Here is a 15,522-nt window from a genome sequence, read left to right on the forward strand (position 1 = left end):
GGCTTAATGAATTGGACACCACGCTCATCACACAGCACAATTCTGAATTCGGTTCTGCGGTGGTTGTGAAAATTTTCTTGCATTCTGCATTGACTGCCGTACCAGAAGATCTGGCTTCTCATTTTGTTGCACCTCAAGCGATTAGTTATGATTCTGGTGGCCGCTTTTAATATGCTAAGCACTGAGTTGCATATTTTATTCTGAAATGAGGTCCGTGAATAAATGAGCATACAGCCTGTCCCATATATCATGATCACCTCAGAAAACTTTTTGTCCTTAAGCAAATTAAAAAAAAAAAATCCACCAAGCAAATGTTGTATAGCTACCAGGGGGACATTAATCAGCATCGTTGCGTTTCTGGTGACTTTGTATCTTTACCAAGATATGAAGAACAGTAAGTCTTTTTTTAAAAAAGGGTCCTATACTTTTTTTTCAGTAACCCACTTCCTCTCTGCACAAGGCCTGTTCAAAACCATATCACAGTGTACCATTCACGTAACAGAAAGCTGGCTTTGACTCTACTGTACCAGCACACAGTGCAAGTACCCGGGGTTACGCAACTCGTCTGTTTGCTGGAGTATATAGTAAACGAATGGAAAAATAATGGAAATGCAGACCGATCATTTAATCAAGCGTCTTTAGTTGAAGGTTTGTATGAGTACAATGTACACCAAAGAAGAGAGGGTAGATATTCTGTTCTTCTACGCACCGGATACAACATAACATTCAAAAGTACTACAGTACCGTACTACAGTAGCCGTGTCTTACATGCGGAAAAAATAGTGCAGTTACTATTCTTTTACCTTAAGTTCTCCGTAGATGAATGTGATTTTGCTTATCCTTTTATTTGCTTATTATCTACTGCAGTAAGTGAACGAGTTACCTTAACTGTGGGTACCTGCGCTGTGTACCTAAACAGATTTCTTTCTCGTTTTAGTTTGCTTCTGATCCAGAAGTTATTTGGGTTGCTCATAATAGATGGAACAATTTTAACGTCCTCCCGAAAGGACATGTACTACTTACTCTACTTCCGTGCAAATACATGTCTGTGACATATATTTTGCATAAAATGCACATGTTTCAGCCAATGGTGCCGATACAGAAACTTGTCAACGAGCTTGTTTTAAATCGTGAATAATACATCTCTCACCAAAGAAAGCCAAAATCAATACTGGTAGTGTAGCGCTTATAGGATTATTGTTGGTGCGAAAACTGAATTTAGTATCAAGGCTCTTAAGAACAATTTTATCGTCAACAAATGGAGTACGACATGCATAGCACACGAAACGCTTTACAAATGTGCGAAATTTCACGGATACCTGTTTAGACGGGTATTCCGGCGGAATTTCCCAGCTGCTTTGCCACAGTCGAGCGGCAGCGCTCGACTAAGGAAGTACGAGTGGCCAAAGTCAGGGGAAAGCACACCATAGGAGTCGATTGTTGGCTGCAGAAGACTCTGCGGTACATTTGACTACGTACAGTCCTGGCAGAGATGGGCCCCTGAAGCCACACATACAAATCGGTGTGGGTCTGACAGTAGAGCGTCGATCATCTCCTGTGGTTCTGAGGAAGTCTCATCGTCAAAGACTTAATACTCGTAGTCTTGTGCGGGCGCCTACGAGTGTTACAATGCGACAGTGAAGTGCCCTAGACAGTAATGACTTCGGAAACCCGCGTCTTGCACCATTCGTTTTGAACCGATTGTAATCCGACGTTCTACTTACGATTTGCTGCCATGTTCACTACTCATCTCTGTAACGGACTGCTACAGTCGTGGCGTACGCAGTACCAACCCCAGCATTCAGACGTCATATACGGTACATCTTGAAATGTAAGAACTCTTCCGATGAGTTTTTGCCACTACGTTTAACTGGCTCCTTTCGTGAGGGTGGAAGATCCGTTCACCGACAAAATACGGCCAGGATGAGTTAGGTGGGAGGAATACTTCGTGGTCATTAGTTTGTGTGCCAGTGCACTGTCTTATATTCGAAACGTCTCATCATCAAGTTAAGAAATTGTAAGTAGGCTGTTTAGTTTTTTTTATTAGTAACGCCACCTCTGTATGAAAATCACCGGCTGTGCCGTGTGCAGTCTGTGGCTGCTTTGCATTGTTGTAATACTCAACCATTGTAGTGTTAGGCAGCTGGCTGTGAACAGCGCGTAGCGCTGGGCAGTTGGAGGTGAGCCGCCAGCAGTGGTGGATGTGGGGAGAGAGATGGTGGAGTTTTGTAATTTGTCATGATATCAAGGTAAATACATTGTTTGTTCTCTATTAATATCTTTCATTTGCTAACTATCCCTATCAGTAGTTAGTGCCTTCCATAGTTTGAATCTTTTATTTAGCTGGCAGTAGTGGCGCTCGCTGTATTGCAGTAGCTTGAGCAGCGAAGATTTTTGGTGAGGTAAGTGATTTGTGAGACGTATAGGTTAATGTTAGTCAGGGCCATTCTCTTGTAGAGAATTTTGAAAGTCAGATTGCGTTGCGCTAACAAAATATTGTGTGTTGAAAGTCAGATTGCGTTGCGCTAAAAAAATATTGTGTGTCAGTATAAGCACAGTCGTGTAATATTGTTAAAAGGGGACGTTTCATATGTCGACCCTTAGCCGAGGATACCTCACTGGAATCTTCTGATTTTTTCTTATAGTTTGTGTAATTAGTGTAGCTTTTGTTTATTGCTAGCGCGTAATTGTAGAGAGAATTTCCATTGTAGTTGTAGTTTTTCATTGTTGTACAGTAAAACAGTTGTGGTATGCATGTAGATTTGCACCAAGTATTTCGCAGCTGCAATTAACTAGATATTATTTTCAGTGTTATGTTAATGTGTTCTCTTATTTTTGCTCTTCAAATTGAGTTTTTCTGTGTTGTCGTGTGAAATACTGTGACAATAATGGCTTGTGAAAAACGTAACACTAGGCTCCAAAGTAAATTGAGAAATAATAGTGACGACGAGCGTAGTTTGCCAGCACCACTGTGTAATGAATTAACAGACGTTCAAAGTAGTAATTTGGTAATTGTGCATAGGGAAATGGAGCGGGTTGCAAACAATGGTGTAGACAGCGAAACAATTAGAGAACAGGGAAGCATTATCGATCGATCGGTCGGCAATAGCGCGGCTCAGGAATCCGAAATGACACGAGACGATCTCAAAAATACTGTAGATTCAGGTTTTGGATCCTCACCGTTTTCTCAAATAAGTCAAGACACATTTTCTGCTTGTCAAAATGTGAATGTTGCCGGTGCAAATGCACTGCCGAAAAGCGTAGAGGAACAGATTCCAGACACTAATGCATTGTTATTACAGCTAATGCAACAAATGGAACAACATCAGAGACAAACACAACAAAAGCTTGAAAAATTAGACACAATCGAACAAAATCAGAAACAAATGGAACAAAATCAGAGTCAAACACAGCAACAGCTTCAAAAGTTAGACTCCACGGTTGAACAAACACGTGAAGATTTAACTACTGAGTTACATCACATTGAGTCGAAATGTCAAAAAGTCTGTAATGACGTAAAAACACAAATTTGTGAGCATTTTCAACCTATTTTTTCGCGGCATGAAAATGCATTACAGAATCACGAAGCAGCTATAAAAGAACTGCAAACCATTGTTCATGAAAATCATGAGACCTTGTCGGCTAAAATTGACTCAGTTGCATTTACCGATTCGGTTACGCAACTTGCAAAAACTCAAGAAAATTTAAAGGACACAGTAGATACTCTGAAACTTGGCTCAGAAAAATACACTGAGGAAATAAGTACACTATCAGAGAAAGTAGCCGAACTTTCGGATCAGTTCACTAATTTATCTACGAAGGTAGATGAAAATCTGAATGACACAAAACCGGTAGTCTTTAATGACACAGAAGAGAGCGAACAAATTAGGAAACTGAAACAAAATCTGAATCAACACCAAAGAGAAATCCGGGAAGTACAAGATCAGCTGACAGAGGTAATACAAGAATTACGTATTTCAGAGGACACTCGCGCCCCAATACAGGAAGAGAGACATAGAAATACGGAACAGCCACAAAATAATAACACAGCGCATTTCGGAAATTATGAAAGAAATTGGCAAGGTGCACCGAATTTTGAAATGGAACCGCCGAAACGACGTAACAATGACCGATATGCGACTCGCCGACATGATGACTTTGACTATAAGCTGTTCATTACTACACGTAAATTTAAAACATTTAAGAATTCTGCCAACGACATTCATCCACAAGCGTGGCTTCATCAATTCTCTCATTGTTTTCCTCCCAACTGGTCGTTAGAACACAGATTAGAATTTATGTGTGGCTACTTAGAGAATGAACCAGCTGTAAGAATGCGATCGGTCATTCACGATTGCCACAGTGAAGGAGAATTTTACCATGCCTTCCTCTCAGCATATTGGTCTCAAGCCACACAAGACCGAGTAAAACATGGCATCATAATGATGAAACATTTCGAACAATCTGAATTCTCCAGTCTTGTGAAATATTTTGAAGACATGTTGCACAAGAATCAGTACCTGTCAAACCCATACAGCCCCTCAGAACTCATCCGCATTTGCTTAATCAAACTGCCTGAACATTTACGACATATTATTTTAGCAGGACGTTGCAAAGAAGACATTGAGGCTTTTCAGGGACTGTTACAAGAACTGGAAATTGACACTGACAATCGCGGAACGCGAAAACATGAAAACAACAATTACAGGTCACATCAGCCACATTTCCGTGATGACAGAAATAATAAATGGACACGACAAGGCTATTCTCACAACACAATTCGTGACCAAAACAGACACCACCCTTATGACAACCGCTGGCAGAATAATAATTGCAGGGAAAGATCACATTTCCGTAGTAATGACTATGACAGAGACAATCATAGAAACAGACAATATGGGAACCAAAACAATTATTATTATCAAGGGAGGCAGAATAACTTCAGACGCAACAGTTCGGCGCACAGTTACGATTCAGGGAGAAATTCTCCACCTCGTGACGGACAAGGAAGAAACTACGGAGCCTACCGACATGACGACAGACGATATATTCGTAACGACAGACCTGAATTGCATCAGAACTGGCGGGATTTAAACACGGCAGGGCCCTCTCGGCAAGGCGAATTTCTAGAAGTTCGGTCTCCGAATCCCATTAACGACGCGCGCCAACAATGACCCGCACCGCAGGCAGACACCTGCGCCGGCTGGCTCCGAGAAAAATAACATTGACGCTAACCTTGAGAAAAATTCCAGTATTCTTTAACGACGTATACCGCATGTTAATTGCATTGTTCAAGCTCTGAGTACTATGAAGAGCAAAGGTTTACACCACATTTCACACGTAAAACCGTTTATTGAAAGATAATCTGTTTTTTTTTAATGCAACATTTTGGTTTACTTGCAAATACATTATGGATTCAAGGTGCTTTCTGAGAGGTACCAGGTGACACAGTGGTTAGTTTATTTGACAGCTACACGACTATATCACGACGCTACTAATGTGTGACACAATTTACCTTGTTGCTTTTGCGGTGTATCTGTTTTATATCTGCACAGTTTTTCTGACTTCTTCTGGAAAGTAAAACATGTTTTAGTAGTAACTTTTGTGGTATAGCTACAATGAGACAGCCTTTTTCGTAGCACAACAATACGTTACAGTACAGTACTTTCTTCATCACAACAATAAGCGTAATAACTACGATATCTATACACAAAGCATTTCACTTTTGTGTATCATCAGGTAAGAACATTGACTTCTGCAGAACTTAGCTTTCGGAGGACGATAACTACGAGACTTTCACAGAGATTATCTTACAGCAAGACGCACATTTAGCGCTACAGGACACGTATTTTAGTGATTAATTTTGTACGTAAAACATTTATTTTTAAAGATTTTTTTATTACAAAGAAAGTTTTCCGAGATATATTTCATTCCATTGCTGTAATCTGTAACACCTGAGGGTATAATTACATTAATCCTCAGGGGGGTACACGCTTACTTTGTGTACCATGTGTGTGGCAACCACAAGGAACCCTAGCTAATATGGTATTTGCTTATACAACTTTACACATCGGTACCATATTTCTCCAACACAGTATTACACAGCTATCAGATCATTTAACTGAGAGAGACAAACATTTTTTTACTACGTCAGAGACAGACGTTTACGTAATTTCACAGTTGAATAACTTCACACTTATGAAACTGTATTTTGTCTGTACTTTGTAAACTGTTCATATTTTTTCAGAACCATTGTGATACTACGTGAGCTTTGAATGATGTATTTGGTAAGGGAGCATGATTTTAAAGTACATTTGAGGTAGATGACACTTTTGACATGAGCAGAGAATTTTTTTTAGGTTTTGAAATTATTGGAGGAAGCTACGACGATTTTGAGGGTTGACTGAGGTATTATGATGTTATTTTTACGACGACGATATGTTTTATGCTGTTGAGGTACGTTTATGATCAATAAGCTGATGCTATATGAAGAATTTGATTATGCTAGGCATTTGTTAAGATGAAATGTTGAAGAAGTGTCGACGAATTTGTATATGTGTAATAAGGTAAGGAGTAATGAGTAGCGATTAGGGCACTCTGATTTGTGGAAGAGGTTGTTGGAAACCAAGATCGTACTTTAAGAGTTATGAAATGTGTGTAAATGCGTGAATGTATCACAATGCTGACGAATATTTTTTTTGGACACTTATATTTATAGGATTTTGTTTCTACAGATTTGCAACGCAAATTCTTGACCTGTGAAATATTTTTATATGAGACTGCCATTTTAGCGCAAACTGCTGTCGTTAATATTTCCGTACGAAAGTTAAGTGACCACCTGCACGTAATGCGTCGCGGGCACCCACCTGGGCGACAGCCGCCCGAACAAAAAAAAGCCATTAGCCTTCCAGCGGCACAGGTAGAAGAAAAAAAAAAGGGGGAGGCCATTAACTTCTGACATTCTTTTGTAGAAAGCATCGCAAAAACGACAGGGTCGAACTTGAAAACGATGAGAAACATTTCACGGCTATTGTCGTGCTAATTGAGAGAAATGCCATATGGCTAGTGAATGACGTTTCACGCCTTGCTTTGCCCATTTTGTTTAATATCTAGTTTCTAGCTGCACTGCAGCACTGGTTAAAATAAAATTTTATAGATGTACTAATATAAATATTTTCTGTCTGCAGATCTATTAAATAATAATTTTGTAGTCCACATTCTTCGAAAAAGGAGCTCTTGGAATGGAAAGAACAATAAGAAGGGACTAATAACAGGAACTGCATACATAATTTTCTTTTCTAGTACTTAGGAATCTTTTGTAGAATTAGTTTTTGTGGTGCACCACTTTAATTACTTAGACATTAAGATGTGATTATACATTTCCCTTATCTGCATTGTTATCTTTAGTCTACTATTTTTTCTGCTTGAGCTATGTCATGTTTAGGTATAAGTTGCTGCTGTTTGCCAGGCATAGTGTTATTGAATTTGACTTTGTATTATTCTGTTAAGCCAGTTTTACTAATGATTTCTTGTTATTATTTGTTGCACATTGCCTTATATTAGTTGTAATATTGCAATTGCTTTGCTAATTTCTAAAATGCTGCTTCCTTTGCAAATCTGCACCTTTTTGTCATTGCTGTTTGCGTTTATTGTTTTATGTTCTGCTGCATTGCCTCGTCCCTTAGTTTAATATCTGAGCTCAGTAGATTTAAGTTAGCTTAAGAGGGGGTAGACTATATAAGAAACTAACTATGATGAATTGGAAGCAATGCATTGACAAGGTATATAAAAAAAGATTTGGGCCTAAATGAGTATTGTACAATGAGCCATATTTATTTTGAAAGAATTATGGTTGGAATACAGAAAAGAGGTACAGATAGGACTTTTTTGGGAAAAATGATGAACGAAGGGAGATCTCCAAGAACAAAAAAGGTTTTGTTCGAAAAATACTGCAGTACCAAAAGTTACACTGAAAACGAACCCTGTCCTTTCCTTTTGTGTTATCTCACTATGTGTTTGTGTACTCTTTTATATTTGTGTTTTTCCTGTCTTTATGTGTTTAGCTAATAAGATTTATGTTGTATAATTTTTCAAATACTATGTTATTTACTTTGTAAAGATGTTTAGACATTTATCTGTTCTGTTTTAATGCTCATGTGTGATGTTGATGTTCCAAAAGTTATTCTGATCTTTATGTATGTACTTATGTCATTATTTTTGTAACACTGATGTATATGTTTATTTCTATTCTTTTGTAAAGCCCCTATTACCGCAACTGTTATTTGTATTGTTATGTTCTTGAATGATGTGTTTTGTATCTTTGTTATTGTGTTCTTATGTTATAAAATTGTAATTGACACCAGGTCATCAAATTAAGCAACTTGTAAGTTACATTTCACTGCACACGTTTTTGTTGGTCATAGTATATGGACAATATGTGACAAGTAGGGACTGTTAGTGTTTGCACGTGTGTTCATAATTCAGCAAGGGACTGGATAACAGCATTGCTTGTTCTAAGGACAATTCCAACAACTTTGTGAGTGCACAAGTGGTGGTTATGGACTTGTTATATTATCCGCAAGACTCTTCAATGGTGATTGTGTACCTGCACAGTCACAACAGATGGCTGCTGGCCATCTCTACAAGGACTACAGTGGGTCTGCGCCTCTGGTGGCCCACCAGTACCATTATATCTCTACAAGGACTGCAGTGGGTCTGCACCTTTGATGACTCACCAATACCATTATTTCTACAAGGACTGCAGTGGGTCTGCACCTCTGGTGGCCCACCAATACCGTAATCTCTACCAGGACTACAGTGGGTCTGCTCTGTGATGACCTACCCACCAATACTCTTCAAAACTTCGACTGACTCCGCTGTGGGTTTGCTCTCTTGTGGCCCATTACCTGTCAGCATGTCGAGAGTCAGCACTGTCTTTCCGTTGGAAGGACAACGCTACTTCTTCAAGACTGCATGGAAATCCACTACTTCCGTGTGCATTTTCTTTTACTGCTCAGACTTTGAGAAAAACACTGCAATATGATGAACGATCAGGACTGTCTTTATGGACTGTGAGAAAATTTTAGCTTTTGACCAACATTGTATCAATAAGTGTGTGCATTTGATTTCTTTGTTATTGTAATTGTGAAAAAAAATTTTAACAAATATGTATTGGCCAGTGCCCAACAAAATTTGTAAAATTTTTTGTGGGGAGCATGGGGGCTATGTAAGTAGGCTGTTTAGGTTTTTTTATTAGTAACGCCACCTCTGTATGAAAATCACCGGCTGTGCCGTGTGCAGTCTGTGGCTGCTTTGCATTGTTGTAATACTCAACCATTGTAGTGTTAGGCAGCTGGCTGTGAACAGCGCGTAGCGCTGGGCAGTTGGAGGTGAGCCGCCAGCAGTGGTGGATGTGGGGAGAGAGATGGTGGAGTTTTGTAATTTGTCATGATATCAAGGTAAATACATTGTTTGTTCTCTATTAATATCTTTCATTTGCTAACTATCCCTATCAGTAGTTAGTGCCTTCCATAGTTTGAATCTTTTATTTAGCTGGCAGTAGTGGCGCTCGCTGTATTGCAGTAGCTTGAGCAGCGAAGATTTTTGGTGAGGTAAGTGATTTGTGAGACGTATAGGTTAATGTTAGTCAGGGCCATTCTCTTGTAGAGAATTTTGAAAGTCAGATTGCGTTGCGCTAACAAAATATTGTGTGTTGAAAGTCAGATTGCGTTGCGCTAAAAAAATATTGTGTGTCAGTATAAGCACAGTCGTGTAATATTGTTAAAAGGGGACGTTTCAAAATGAGGTGGAAACCATCAATCAAAGGACAGTGATCTGCCAGCTGGAGTGGAATATTGCATTTGGTGAGGAATATCTTGTTGATGCCGCCGTGTTTGTTCTTTCCCGCCATTTTTTTTTGCCAATTCACACCTAAGGACTGGGTAGTACAGCACTTATCGACTCGGTGTACTCATCTAGGATACACATCTGAAACATTAACCACAGATAGAAAGAGGGCAAGAGATCTACTGGGTGTTTCAGTGATGCCAGCGTTGTTGGGCTTCAGTGTGGTTCCCGAGACTCACTCATTCGTATTGAATGTACATTTCAGGATGCTAGCGTTTCTTAAGAAGGAAAAATAATATTAGATCGATGTATAAGTTCGCAGCGTTTTTGTTTTGCATGTTGGTGTTCCAGTTGCTATTGGTTTATTTATCGATTGTAATTTTTTCTTTGTAGGTAACTGTTGCTGTTTGAATTTGATTATTGTCATTTTGTGATCTGGAGATAGTGAGTGGACCAGTGGAGGCTAGAAAATGGAGTAAATGGTTCAAATGTCTCTGAGCACTATGCGACTTAACTTCTGAGGTCATCAGTCGCCTAGAACTTAGAACTAATTAAACCTAACTAACCTAAGGACATCACACACATCCATGCCCGAGGCAGGATTCGAACCTGCGACCGTAGCGGTCACGCGGTTCCAGACTGAAGCGGCTAGAACCGCTCGGCCACACCGGCCGGGAAAATGGAGTACCAATTGGAGATATATAGCAATATTTCCGACGTATTCTTCTGTCTGAGTTCCATAGAGGGGTGACAACAGTGGGGGCAGCCAGAAACATTTGCGCCGTGTGTGAGGATGATTCCACTGGACAGAGCGCGGTAAAAAGTGATTTTCTCCTTTTAAGGAGGATCATTTTCACGCTACTGAGTCTCCATGTTCAGGAAGACCGTTGGGATTGATGAACATCGTTTAATCGCTTTGATCTAAAATGATCTACGGCGCTGTACTCGAGAACTGGCAGTTGCGATGAACTGCGATCACTCCACCATCGTGCGACATTTGCATCCAGTGCGCAAGGTTCAAAAGTCGGTAGTATGAGTATCACATGCTCTAAGCCATCAGTGGGTGGCCATATGTGCATCTCTGATTGACTCGTGAACAACAGCAACCATTCCTATACTGTATCGTTAGCGATGACCAGAAATGGTGTCTTTATGCTAATATAAGGAAAAGAAAGGCTTGATTGAGCCCCCCCCCCCTCAAAAAAAGCAGCAACTTCCCGTACAAAGACCTGGAAAAAAGATAATGTTAAGCATTTGGTGCCGGCCGCTGTGGCCGAGCGGTTCTAGGCACTTCAGTCCGGAGCCGCGATGCTGCTACAGTCGCAGGTTCGAATCCTGCCTCGGGCATGGATGTGTGTGTTGTCCTTAGGTTAGTTAGGTTTAAGTAGTTCTAAGTTCTAGGGAACTGATGACCTCAGATGTTAAGTCCCATAGTGCTCGGAGCACTGCATCTGGTGGAACAGTGACAGTGTGGTGCATTGCGAATTGGTTCCCTGAAGTGTAAGCTTCACTGATGACATTTCTTGTTAACAACTGGGAAATCTTGCTGACGCAGTCCAGGAACAACGACCAGGAAGAGCACGTGAAGTGATGCTGCTCCGCGATCCTACTCCAGCCCGCGTTCCGCTAGACTGCCAAAAAAACATAGGAGCTGGGTTGAGAAGTCATTCGGCACCCAGTTAATTCAACCGATCTTGCGCCCTCAGATTTTCACCTTTTCTACACTCTTACGAACAGCCTTCAAGTAACTTCCTTTCTGGATGAAAATGCGCTCCGAACGTGTCTCGACAGGTCTTCGCCTCAAAACCACGTGATTTATGCTATCGCGTTATCGAAAAGTCGCTCCAGTGTTGGCGGACTGTTGAAAGTAGTGAAGGAGAATATATGACTGAAGTCTCCGTTATATGTATCAGTTGAGTTTATTAAATTGGTACAAAAACTCTAGCCGGCCTGAGTGGCCGAGCAGTTCTAGGCGCTTCAGTCTGGAACAGCGCGATGGGTACAGTAGCAGGTCCGAATCCTGCCTCGGGCATGTATGTGTGTGATGTTCTTAGGTTAGTTAGGTTTAGGTAGGTCTAAGTCCCGTAGTGCCCAGATCCATTTGAACCATTTGAGCCAAAAACTCTACGAACTTATCCACCATCCCAGTACATTACGTAAATGACTGCAGACGCGCTTCTTTGTTGGGGGAACCTTGAGTATTCTGTGAAGCAGCCAGCCAACGAAAAAAGAAATCGTGTGTTGGAGTTGCGCCTCTCGGCGAGACAAAAAAAGAATCGTAACTCAGTCACAAATTTAGAAAAATAGACGACGATGCTGGTTGCAGTGTAGGAGATGGAATGTGGAGAGGGACCTTCGCTGCCCTTTGGGGAAACGAATCGTGCGTCAGAGCTACTGTAGCTACATGTCAACAAATACCTAAGTGGACTGCGCAGAAATCTGAATGGTCTCTCCAATTAGCCGCGTGTAGAGCGGAGCGCGAAGCAGCTGGTCGGGAACAAAGACGGCCAGAACCGGAACGGCTGCATTCGCGGCGCAGAAGACCGTCAATGGGGGACATTCCTGCGTTTCAGCCGGCGGCGACGCGTCGCGTCCTCAGCGGAGACCGCTGGCTGGCCGGCAGCTTCTTGCGGGCCCAATTAAACCCGCTGCCGCCGCCGCCGCCGCTGCTGCTGGGTCTGTCGGCTGGCCGGCTCTGTGGACGCCGGCGTCTGCTGCGGACCGTGACGCGGCGCGGGCGGCCGCTCGTGACCGCGCTGCAATCCGCAGGCGCCGCTTTCGCCCGGCGCCGGGGCAAAACACAGATAACACAAAGGTGGTGGCACACTGCTGGCGAAATGGGGACGCCGCGAAAAACTGGCGCCGCCGTAAAACGCCTCGCTGTTTAGCGTGAGGTTCTTTGTCACACGTGGAATTCCTTGTCGCCACACGTCACATAACTTGTTCCTCTATTCGCTGCAGCAGTAACAATGAACTAAAGCACTCCTGGGCGTGGTTCCACTCACGCCCTCAGCGAAAAGTGAGTTTAATTTGACTCAAGTAGTAGAGCAAAACAGGGTCATGTTAGGGGTACTGAACACTACTTGTACGATGGAAAGGTCCATTACTGACAAATATTACTTAACGTGAAGCGGCTTCTCCGAGGTGATTTTTGTTGTGATTATTCCCCTACACATCCTATACTCCTATGATAGATCTATGGACACTGCAGGGAACTTCCGTACCAATAATAATCACTTTTCCACCATCAAATATTAGGCTCAACGGATACCAAGTCACGATTCCTTGAGACAGTAAACAGTTTTCATTTCTAACTGGGAAATAAATTATTCTTTTCTCCGGCACTTCTTTCAAGTAAATACATGAGACGTTACATTCTTCAAGACAAGAGATTTCAGCGCAATTGTTGATATAAACGTTACTTCACGTATGTGGCATACTGAAGCAGGCATCCAGCTAAAATCAGCTATTGATCCACCAGGAGGACGTATGGAATAGAACGGACAACTTCAAAAACCAATTATTATTTCAGGAACAGGCTTTTACACCATTACATATACAAGACGGTTGGTTGGGGTTGTTTGGGGGAAGGAGACCACACAGCGAGGTCATCGGTCTCATCGGATTAGGGAAGGACGGGGAAGGAAGTCGGCCGTGCCCATTCAAAGGAACCATCCCGGAATTTGCCTGGAGCGATTTAGGGAAATCACGAAAAACCTAAATCAGGATGGCCGGACGCGGGATTGAACCGTCGTCCTCCCGAATGCGAGTCCAGTGTACTAACCACTGCGCCACCTCGCTCGGTACAAGACGGTATTCAGGGCCGTGGTGCGATATAAGGTTGCAGCTGTGAAAAATTGAAAAATAATATACGAAATTCAACTCCCAAATCTCGATGTTTAAGCGAAATGAAAATGTTATTTCTAGAACAGTAATACAGCCATGTAAGATATTAATCTGCTAGACAGAACTTCAAGATTTTTATTTGTGACAAAATTTGTACGTGGAATAAAGGGTGTAAGGTCCTTCTCAGGAATACCTGTCGGTTGAAGAGAGGCCAGTTGGTGAGTCGCATCTTGGAGACTGTCAGTTATAGACGATAAATTAACTTTGTTATTTCTGTACTAGAGGGTCAATTCAACATTATCGCCCTAAATGATTAATCAGTGCATTAGCACGGTTAATATGACATTCTGAGAATGGATATGGCTTGTGGACACTGGAAAATGAGGCATTAGTCTTTTATGTAGATGCAGTGAATGGACCACTGATTTTACGGGCATCAAGCCACGGTCTTGCGCATATTTCACCTACAAACTTTTTATCTCATACAGCAGCTGACATTCTCAGAGGCTATAAAGGCGTCATAAGTTAATTTTGAAATTTAAAATTGTTTAGACAGCTTAAACTAAGCAACTGTATGCTAAACAAGCTTACGTTTCAAAATTGTCTCTTTATAGCCTCTGAGGATGTTACCTGCTATAAGAGATAAAACCTAACACACTGAAACATTTATTAGACCACTGCCTAATGACTATAATATCAATGATACCAAAGATATTAATACCGTCCGTTGATGCCTGTGTTGTATGACTGATTATGATTGGTTACGAACGATAGATGCCGGCACATAGCTTGGTGCAATGAAACATGATAGGTCCACTTGTATGCGTGTTTGGTTCTTACAAGGGAACATCCCCATCGCACCCCCCTCAGATTTAGTTATAAGTTGGCACAGTGGATAGGCCTTGAAAAACTGAACACAGATCGATCGAGAAAACAGGAAGAAGTTGTGTGGAACTATGAAAAAAATAAGCAAAATATACAAACTGGGTCGTCCATGCGTAAGATAGGCAACATTAAGGGCAATGTGAGGCGAGGAGCGCCGTGGTCCCGTGGTTAGCGTGAACAGCTGCGGAACGAGAGGTCCTTGGTTCAAATCTAACCTCGACTGAAAATTTTGCTTTCTTTATTTTCGCAAAGTTATGGTCTGTCCGTTCGTTCATTGACGTCTCTGTTCACTGTAATAAGTTTAGTGTCTGTGTTTTGCGACCGCACCGCAAAACCGTGTGATTAGTTGACGAAAGGACGTGCCTCTCCAATGGGAACCGAAAACATTTGATCGCAAGGTCATAGGTCAACCGATTCCTCCACAGGAAAACACGTCTGATATTTTGTATACGACACTGGTGACAGCATGTGCGTCACATGACAGGAATATGTTGTCGACCACTTAACTAGTACACGTGGCGAATGGGTGAAAAGATTCTTCTACCTTGCCCGATTTAGGTTTTCTTGTGGATGTAATAATCACTCCAAAAAAAGTGATGAAAACATAAGAGTTTTTCACATAAACTGAAAATAAAAAGTTAGAATTTTCGGTCGAGGGAAGATTTGAACTGCAGACCTCTCGGTCTGCAACTGTTCGCACTAACCACGGGACCACGGCGCTCCTCGTCTCATACTGCCCTTAATATTGCCTATATTACACATAGACGACCCAGTTTGTATATTTTGCTTATTTTTTCATAGTTCCACACAACTTCTTCCTGTTTTCTCGTTCGATCTGTGTTCAGTTTTTCAAGGCCTATCCACTGTGCCAACTTATAACTAAATCTGAGGGGGGTGCGATGGGGATGTTCCCTTGTTAGATATTTAATACCATGCAACATTCAA

This window comes from Schistocerca nitens, chromosome 4, assembly GCF_023898315.1.
Source record: "Schistocerca nitens isolate TAMUIC-IGC-003100 chromosome 4, iqSchNite1.1, whole genome shotgun sequence".
Lineage (NCBI taxonomy): Eukaryota > Metazoa > Arthropoda > Insecta > Orthoptera > Acrididae > Schistocerca > Schistocerca nitens.